Genomic DNA, 10,138 nt, shown 5'->3' on the forward strand with positions numbered 1-10,138 from the left:
CCATCCGGAGACCGTGTAAAAGGGCCTCGTATTCGGCTGCGTTGATGGAGTCTATGTACATAATCTGGAGTACATATTGAACTGTGTCTCCTGTGGGGGACGTCAAAACGACGCGAGCCCCTAGACCGGCCAACATTTTGGAGCCGTCGTAATGCATGATCCAGTTTGAATATGTGCCGTACTCTTTAGGGAGTTCGGCCTCAGTCCATTATGCGACAAAGTCGGCCAAAACTTGCGACTTGATAGCTCGCCGTGGCTTATAAGTTATGTCGAATGGGAGGAGCTCAATGGCCCATTTTGCAATCTGGCCCGTTGTGTCGCGGTTGTTTATAATATCGTTAAGTGGTACTTCCGAGGCTACTGTTATTGAACACTCTTGAAAGTAGTGTCGCAGCTTTCGGGATGCCATGAATACCGCGTACGCAATCTTCTGATAATGCGGGTAACGTGATTTGCACGGAGTGAGGACAGTGGACACATAATAGACCGGCTTTTGAAGGGGGAATTTGTGTCCGTTCGTTTCTCGTTAGACGACGAGCACTGCGCTTACAACCTGGTGGGTTGCTGCAATGTACAATAGCATTGGTTCGCCAATGTTTGGCGCGGCCAGGACTGGGTTTGCTGCCAATATGGCTTTTATTTCGTCGAGTCCGGCCGTGGAGGCATCCGTCCACTCGAAGTGTTCGGTGCGCCGAAGGAGGCGATAAAGGGGTAGTGCCTTTTCTCCCAAGCGGGAGATAAAGCGGCTTAGAGCCGCCATGCATCTGGTTAATTTTTGTATTTGTTTGAGGTCCTTTGGGATATCCAATTGTGACAAAGCTCGGATCTTGGCTGGATTTGCTTCAATTCCTCTACCGGATACAATGGAGCCCAAGAGCTTGTGATGCACAGCAACGAGGGGGAGAGTGTTGTCTACGTACCCAACGCAGACCGACTGCGGAAGCGATGACACGACGTAGAGGAAGTAGTCGTACGTCTTCACGATCCAACCGATCAAGCACCGAAACTACGGCACCTCCGAGTTTGAGCACACGTTCAGCTCGATGACGATCCCCGGACTCCGATCCAGCAAAGTGTCGGGGAAGAGTTCCGTCAGCACGACGGCGTGGGGACGATCTTGATGTACTACAGCAGCAGGGCTTCGCCTAAACTCCGCTACAGTATTATCGAGGTATATGGTGGCAGCGGGCACCGCACACGGCTAAGGAATAGATCACGTGGATCAACTTGTGTGTCTAGAGGTGTCCCCTGCCTCCGTATATAAAGGAGTAGAGGGGGGAGGCTGGACGGCCAAGGAGGGAGGCGCAGGAGAGTCCTACTCCCTCTGGGAGTAGGGTTCCCCCTCCAATCCTAGTCCAACTAGGATTCCTCGGAGGGGAAAAGAGGAGGAGGGGGCCGGCCACCTCTCCTAGTCCTAATAGGACTAGGGGAAGGGGCAGGCGTGCAGCCCATCTAGGGCAGCCCCTTCTCTTTTCCACTAAGGCCCACTATGCCCCATATAGCTCCCGGGGGGTTCCGGTAACCCTCCCAGTACACCGGTAAAATCCCGATTTCTCCCGGAATACTTCCGATGTCCAAACATAGGCTTCCAATATATCAATCTTTACGTCTCGACCATTTCGAGACTCCTCGTCATGTCCGTGATCACATCCGGGACTCCGAACAACCTTCGGTACATCAAAATGCATAAACTCATGATATAACTGTCATCGTAACCTTAAGCGTGCGGACCCTACGGGTTCGAGAACAATGTAGACATGACCGAGACACGTCTCTGGTCAATAACCAATAGCGGGACCTGGATGCCCATATTGGCTCCTACATATTCTACGAAGATCTTTATCGGTCAGACCGCATAACAACATACGTTGTTCCCTTTGTCATCGGTATGTTACTTGCCCGTGATTCGATCGTCGGTATCCAATACCTAGTTCAATCTCGTTACCGGCAAGTCTCTTTACTCGTTCCGTAATACATCATCTCACAACTAACATATTAGTTGTAATGCTTGCAAGGCTTATGTGATGTGTATTACCGAGAGGGCCCAGAGATACCTCTCCGACAATCGGAGTGACAAATCCTAATCTCGAAATATGCCAACCCAACATCTACCTTTGGAGACACCTGTAATGCTCCTTTATAATCACCCAGTTACGTTGTGACGTTTGGTAGCACCCAAAGTGTTCCTCCGGCAAACGGGAGTTGCATAATCTCATAGTCATAGGAACATGTATAAGTCATGAAGAAAAGCAATAGCAACATACTAAACGATCTGGTGCTAAGCTAATGGAATGGGTCATGTCAATCAGATCATTCAACTAATGATGTGACCTCGTTAATCAAATAACAACTCATTGTTCATGGTTAGGAAACATAACCATCTTTGATTAACGAGCTAGTCAAGTAGAGGCATACTAGTGACACTTTGTTTGTCTATGTATTCACACATGTATTATGTTTCCGGTTAATACAATTCTAGCATGAATAATAAACATTTATCATGATTATAAGGAAATAAATAATAACTTTATTATTGCCTCTAGGGCATATTTCCTTCAGTCTGCCACTTGCACTAGAGTCAATAATCTAGATTACACTGTAATGATTCTAACACCCATGGAGCCTTGGTGCTGATCATGTTTTGATCGTGGAAGAGGCTTAGTCAACGGGTCTGCAACATTCAGATCCGTATGTATCTTGCAAATCTCTATGTCTCCCACCTGGACTAGATCCCGGATGGAATTGAAGCGTCTCTTGATGTGTTTGGTTCTTTTGTGAAATCTGGATTCCTTTGCCAAGGCAATTGCACCAGTATTGTCACAAAAGATTTTCATTGGACCCGATGCACTAGGTATGACACCTAGATCGGATATGAACTCCTTCATCCAGACTCCTTCGTTCGCTGCTTCCGAAGCAGCTATGTACTCCGCTTCACATGTAGATCCCGCTACGACGCTTTGTTTAGAACTGCACCAACTTACAGCTCCACCGTTTAATGTAAACACGTATCCGGTTTGCGATTTAGAATCGTCCGGATCAGTGTCAAAGCTTGCATCAACGTAACCTTTTACGGTGAGCTCTTTGTCACCTCCATATACGAGAAACATATCCTTAGTCCTTTTCAGGTATTTCAGGATGTTCTTGACCGCTGTCCAGTGATCCACTCCTGGATTACTTTGGTACCTCCCTGCTAAACTTATAGCAAGGCACACATCAGGTCTGGTACACAGCATCGCATACATGATAGAGCCTATGGCTGATGCATAGGGAACATCTTTCATATTCTCTCTATCTTCTGCAGTGGCCGGGCATTGAGTCTTACTCAACTTCACACCTTGTAACACAGGCAAGAATCCTTTCTTTGCTTGATCCATTTTGAATTTCTTCAAAATCTTGTCAAGGTATGTGCTTTGTGAAAGTCCAATTAAACGTCTTGATCTATCTCTATAGATCTTAATGCCTAATATGTAAGCAGCTTCACCGAGGTCTTTCATTGAAAAACTTTTATTCAAGTATCCCTTTATGCTATCCAGAAATTCTATATCATTTCCAATCAGCAATATGTCATCCATATATAATATCAGAAATGCTACAGAGCTCCCACTCACTTTCTTGTAAATACAGGCTTCTCCGAAAGTCTGTATAAAACCAAATGCTTTGATCACACTATCAAAGCGTTTATTCCAACTCCGAGAGGCTTGCACCAGTCCATAAATGGATCGCTGGAGCTTGCACACTTTGTTAGCTCCCTTTGGATCGACAAAACCTTCCGGTTGCATCATATACAACTCTTCTTCCAGAAATCCATTCAGGAATGCAGTTTTGACATCCATCTGCCAAATTTCATAATCATAAAATGCGGCAATCGCTAACATGATTCGGACAGACTTAAGCATCGCTACGGGTGAGAAGGTCCCATCGTAGTCAATCCCTTGAACTTGCCGAAAACCTTTTGCGACAAGTCGAGCTTTGTAGACAGTAACATTACCATCAGCGTCAGTCTTCTTCTTAAAGATCCATTTATTTTCAATTGCTTGCCGATCATCGGGTAAGTCAACCAAAGTCCATACTTTGTTCTCATACATGGATCCCATCTCAGATTTCATGGCTTCAAGCCACTTTGCGGAATCTGGGCTCACCATTGCTTCTTCATAGTTCGTAGGTTCATCATGATCTAGTAGCATGACTTGCAGAACAGGATTACCATACCACTCTGGTGCGGATCTTACTCTGGTTGATCTACGAGGTTCAGTAGTATCTTGATCTGAAGTTTCATGATCATTATCATTGGCTTCCTCACTAACTGGTGTAGGTGTCACTGAAACAGTTTTATGTGATGTACTACTTTCCAGTAAGGGAGCAGGTACAGTTACCTCATCAAGTTCTACTTTCCTCCCACTCACTTCTTTCGAGAGAAACTCCTTCTCTAGAAAGGATCCATTCTTAGCAACGAATGTCTTGCCTTCGGATCTGTGATAGAAGGTGTACCCAACAGTCTCCTTTGGGTATCCTATGAAGACACATTTCTCCGATTTGGGTTCGAGCTTATCAGGTTGAAGCTTTTCACATAAGCATCGCAGCCCCAAACTTTAAGAAACGACAACTTTGGTTTCTTTCCAAACCATAGTTCATAAGGCGTCGTCTCAACGGATTTTGATGGTGCCCTATTTAACGTGAATGCGGCCGTCTCTAAAGCATAACCCCAAAATGATAGCGGTAAATCAGTAAGAGACATCATAGATCGCACCATATCTAGTAAAGTACGATTACGACGTTCGGACACACCATTACGCTGTGGTGTTCCGGGTGGCGTGAGTTGCGAAACTATTCCACAGTTTTTCAAATGTACACCAAACTCGTAACTCAAATATTCTCCTCCACGATCAGATCGTAGAAACTTTATTTTCTTGTTACGATGATTTTCAACTTCACTCTGAAATTCTTTGAACTTTTCAAATGTTTCAGAATTATGTTTCATTAAGTAGATATATCCATATCTGCTTAAATCATCTGTGAAGGTGAGAAAATAACGATATCCCCCACGAGCCTCAATGTTCATCGGACCACATACATCGGTATGTATGATATCCAATAAATCTGTTGCTCTCTCCATAGTACCGGAGAACGGTGTTTTAGTCATCTTGCCCATGAGGCACGGTTCGCAAGTACCAAGTGATTCATAATCAAGTGGTTCCAAAAGTCCATCAGTATGGAGTTTCTTCATGCGCTTTATACCGATATGACCTAAACGACAGTGCCACAAATAAGTTGCACTTTCATTATCAACTCTGCATCTTTTGGTTTCAACATTATGAATATGTGTATTACTACTGTCGAGATTCAATAAGAATAGACCACTCTTCAAGGGTGCATGACCATAAAAGATATTACTCATATAAATAGAACAACCATTATTCTCTGATTTAAATGAATAACCGTCTCGCATTAAACAAGATCCAGATATAATGTTCATGCTCAACGCTGGCACCAAATAACAATTATTTAGGTCTAATATTAATCCCGAAGGTAGATGTAGAGGTAGCGTGCCAACCGCGATCACATCGACTTTGGAACCGTTTCCCACGCGCATCGTCACCTCGTCCTTTGCCAGTGCCCGCTTATTCCGTAGTCCCCGTTTCGAGTTGCAAATATTAGCAACAGAACCAGTATCAAATACGCAGGTGCTACTGCGAGCTCTAGTAAGGTACACATCAATAACATGTATATCACATATACCTTTGTTCACCTTGCCATCCTTCTTATCCGCCAAATACTTGGGCAGTTCCGCTTCCAGTGACCAGTCTGCTTGCAGTAGAAGCACTCAGTTTTAGGCTTAGGTCCAGACTTGGGTTTCTTCTCTTGAGCAGCAACTTGCTTGCCGTTCTTCTTGAAGTTCCCCTTCTTCTTCCCTTTGCCCTTTTTCTTGAAACTAGTGGTCTTGTTAACCATCAACACTTGATGCTCCTTCTTGATATCTACCTCCGCAGCTTTCAGCATTGCGAAGAGCTCGGGAACAGTTTTGTTCATCCCTTGCATATTATAGTTCATCACGAAGCTTTTGTAGCTTGGTGGCAGTGATTGGAGAATTCTGTCAATGACGCAATCATCCGGAAGATTAACTCCCAATTGAATCAAGTGATTATTATACCCAGACATTTTGAGTATATACTCACTAACAGAACTGTTCTCCTCCATCTTGCAGCTATAGAACTTATTGGAGACTTCATATCTCTCAATTCGGGCATTTGCTTGAAATATTAACTTCAACTCCTAGAACATCTCATCTGCTCCGTGACGTTCAAAACGTCGTTGAAGTCCCGATTCTAAGCCGTAAAGCATGGCACACTGAACTATCGAGTAGTCATCAGCTTTGCTCTACCAGACGTTCATAACATCTGGTGTTGCTCCAGCAGCAGGCCTGGCACCCAGCGGTGCTTCCAGGACGTAATTCTTCTGTGCAGCAATGAGGATAATCCTCAAGTTACGGACCCAGTCCGTGTAATTGCTACCATCATCTTTCAACTTTGCTTTCTCAAGGAACGCATTAAAATTCAACGGAACAACAGCACGAGCCATCTATCTACAATCAACATAAACAAGCAAGATACTATCAGGTACTAAGTTCATGATAAATTTAAGTTCAATTAATCATATTACTTAAGAACTCCCACTTAGATAGACATCCCTCTAATCTTCTAAGTGATTACGTGATCCAAATCAACTAAACCATAACCGATCATCACGTGAGATGGAGTAGTTTTCAATGGTGAACATCGTTTATGTTGATCATATCTACTATATGATTCACGCTCGACCTTTCGGTCTCCGTGTTCCGAGGCCATATCTGCATATGCTAGGCTCGTCAAGTTTAAGCTGAGTATTCTGCGTGTGCAAAAACTGGCTTGCACCCGTTGTAGATGGACGTAGAGCTTATCACACCCGATCATCACGTGGTGTCTGGGCACGATGAACTTTGGCAACGGTGCATACTCAGGGAGAACACTTCTTGATAATTTAGTGAGAGATCATCTTATAATGCTACCGTCAATCAAAGCAAGATAAGATGCATAAAAAGATAAACATCACATGCAATCAATATAAGTGATATGATATGGCTATCATCATCTTGTGCTTGTGATCTCCATCTCCGAAGCACCGTCATGATCACCATCGTCACCGGCGCGACACCTTGATCTCCATCGTAGCATCGTTGTCGTCTCGCCAATCTTATGCTTCCACGACTATCACTACCGTTTAGTAATAAAGTAAAGCATTACATCGCGATTGCACTGCATACAATAAAGCGACAACCATATGGCTCCTGCCAGTTGCCGATAACTCGGTTACAAAACATGATCATCTCATACAATAAAATTCAGCATCATGCCTTGACCATATCACATCACAACATGCCCTGCAAAAACAAGTTAGACGTCCTCTACTTTGTTGTTGCAAGTTTTACGTGGCTGCTACAGGCTTAAGTAAGAACCAATTTCACCTACGCATCAAAACCACAACGATAGTTTGTCAAATAGACTCCGTTTTAACCTTCGCAAGGACCGGGCGTAGCCATACTCGGTTCAACTAAAGTTGGAGAGACAGTCGCCCGCAAGCCATCTATGTGCAAAGCACGTCGAGGGAACCGGTCTCGCGTAAGCGTACCCGTAAGGTTGGTCCGGGTCGTCTCGTCCAACAATACCGCCGAACCAAAGTATGACATGCTGGTAGGCAGTATGACTTGTATCGTCCACAACTCACTTGTGTTCTACTCATGCATATAACATCAACATAAATAACCTGGCTCGGATGCCACTGTTGGGTTTCGTAGTAATTTCAAAAAATTTCCTACGCACACACAAGATCATGTGATGCACAGCAACGAGGGGGAGAGTGTTGTCTATGTACCCAAGGCAGACTGACTGCGGAAGCGATGAAACGACGTAGAGGAAGTATTCTTACGTCTTCACGATCCAACCGATCAAGCACCGAAACTACGGCACCTCCGAGTTCGAGCACACGTTCAGCTCGATGACGATCCCCGGACTCCGATCCAGCAAAGTGTCGGGGAACAGTTCCGTCAGCACGACGGCGTGGTGATGATCTTGATGTACTACAGCAGCAGGGCTTCGCCTAAGCTCCGCTACAGTATTATCGAGGTATATGGTGGCAGGGGGCACCGCACACGGCTAAGGAATAGATCACGTGGATCAACTTGTGTGTCTAGAGGTGTCCCCTACCTCCGTATATAAAGGAGTAGAGGGGGGAGGCTGGCCGGCCAAGGAGGGAGGCGCAGGAGAGTCCTACTCCCTCTGGGAGTAGGATTCCCCCTCCAATCCTAGTCCAACTAGGATTCCTCGGAGGGGAAAAGAGGAGGAGGGGGCCGGCCACCTCTCCTAGTCCTAATAGGACTAGGGGAAGGGGGAGGCGCGCAGCCCATCTAGGGCAGCCCCTTCTCTATTCCACTAAGGCCCACTATGGCCCATATAGCTCCAGAGGGGTTCCGGTAACCCTCCCGGTACTCCGGTAAAATCCCGATTTCACCCGGAATAGTTCCGATGTCCAAACATAGGCTTCCAATATATCAATCTTTACGTATCGACCATTTCGAGACTCCTCGTCATGTCCGTGATCACATCCGGGACTCCGAACAACCTTCGGTACATCAAAATGCATAAACTCATAATATAACTGTCATCGTAACCTTAAGCGTGCGGACCCTACGGGTTCGAGAACAATGTAGACATGACCGAGACACGTCTCCGGTCAATAACCAATAGCGGGACCTGGATGCCCATATTGGCTCCTACATATTCTACGAAGATCTTTATCGGTCAGACCGCATAACAACATACGTTGTTCCCTTTGTCATCGGTATGTTACTTGCCCGTGATTCGATCGTCGGTATCCAATACCTAGTTCAATCTCGTTACCGGCAAGTCTCTTTACTCGTTCCGTAATACATCATCTCACAACTAACATATTAGTTGTAATGCTTGCAAGGCTTATGTGATGTGTATTACCGAGAGGGCCCAGAGATACCTCTCCGACAATCGGAGTGACAAATCCTAATCTCGAAATATGCCAACCCAACATCTACCTTTGGAGACACCTGTAATGCTCCTTTATAATCACCCAGTTACGTTGGGACGTTTGGTAGCACCCAAAGTGTTCCTCCGGCAAACGGGAGTTGCATAATCTCATAGTCATAGGAACATGTATAAGTCATGAAGAAAAGCAATAGCAACATACTAAACGATCTGGTGCTAAGCTAATGGAATGGGTCATGTCAATCAGATCATTCAACTAATGATGTGACCTCGTTAATCAAATAACAACTCATTGTTCATGGTTAGGAAACATAACCATCTTTGATTAACGAGCTAGTCAAGTAGAGGCATACTAGTGACACTTTGTTTGTCTATGTATTCACACATGTATTATGTTTCCGGTTAATACAATTCTAGCATGAATAATAAACATTTATCATGATTATAAGGAAATAAATAATAACTTTATTATTGCCTCTAGGGCATATTTCCTTCAGAGCTTTCCTGCTGGAACGCCGAAAACGCATTTTTCCGGGTGGAGCTTGATGTCGTATGTTCGGAGGTTATCAAATGTGAGCCTCAAGTCATCTACTAGAGATTCGACATGTCTTGTTTTTACGACCACATCATCTACGTATGGCTCCACTGTTTTGCCGCTCTGGTTTGCCAGACATGTCTGAATCATGCGCAGATATGTTGCGCCAGCGTTTTTGAGCCCGAAGGTCATTGTGTTGAAGCAGAATGGGCCGTATGGTGTGATGAATGCCGTTGCGGCTTGGTCTGACTCTGCCATCTTGATTTGATGGTAGCCGGAATATGCGTCAAGGAAACACAATGAATCGTGTCCTGCGGCAGCGTCGATAATTTCATCAATACGGGGGAGGGGGAAGGGATCCTTTGAGCAAGCCATGTTAAGGTCTCTAAAGTCAACGCATAGACGCCAGGATTTGTCCTTCTTTGGTACCATCACCAGGTTTGCTAGCTAGTCTGAATGTTTTATATCTCTGATGAATCCGGCCTCCAATAGCTTGGCTAGCTCCTCTCCCATGGCATGTCTCTTGGGTTCGGAAAAATGCCGAAGAGCTTGTTTG

This window comes from Triticum urartu, chromosome 1A (genome assembly GCF_056163025.1).
Source record: "Triticum urartu cultivar PI428250 chromosome 1A, HENAU_Tu73, whole genome shotgun sequence".
NCBI lineage: Eukaryota > Viridiplantae > Streptophyta > Magnoliopsida > Poales > Poaceae > Triticum > Triticum urartu.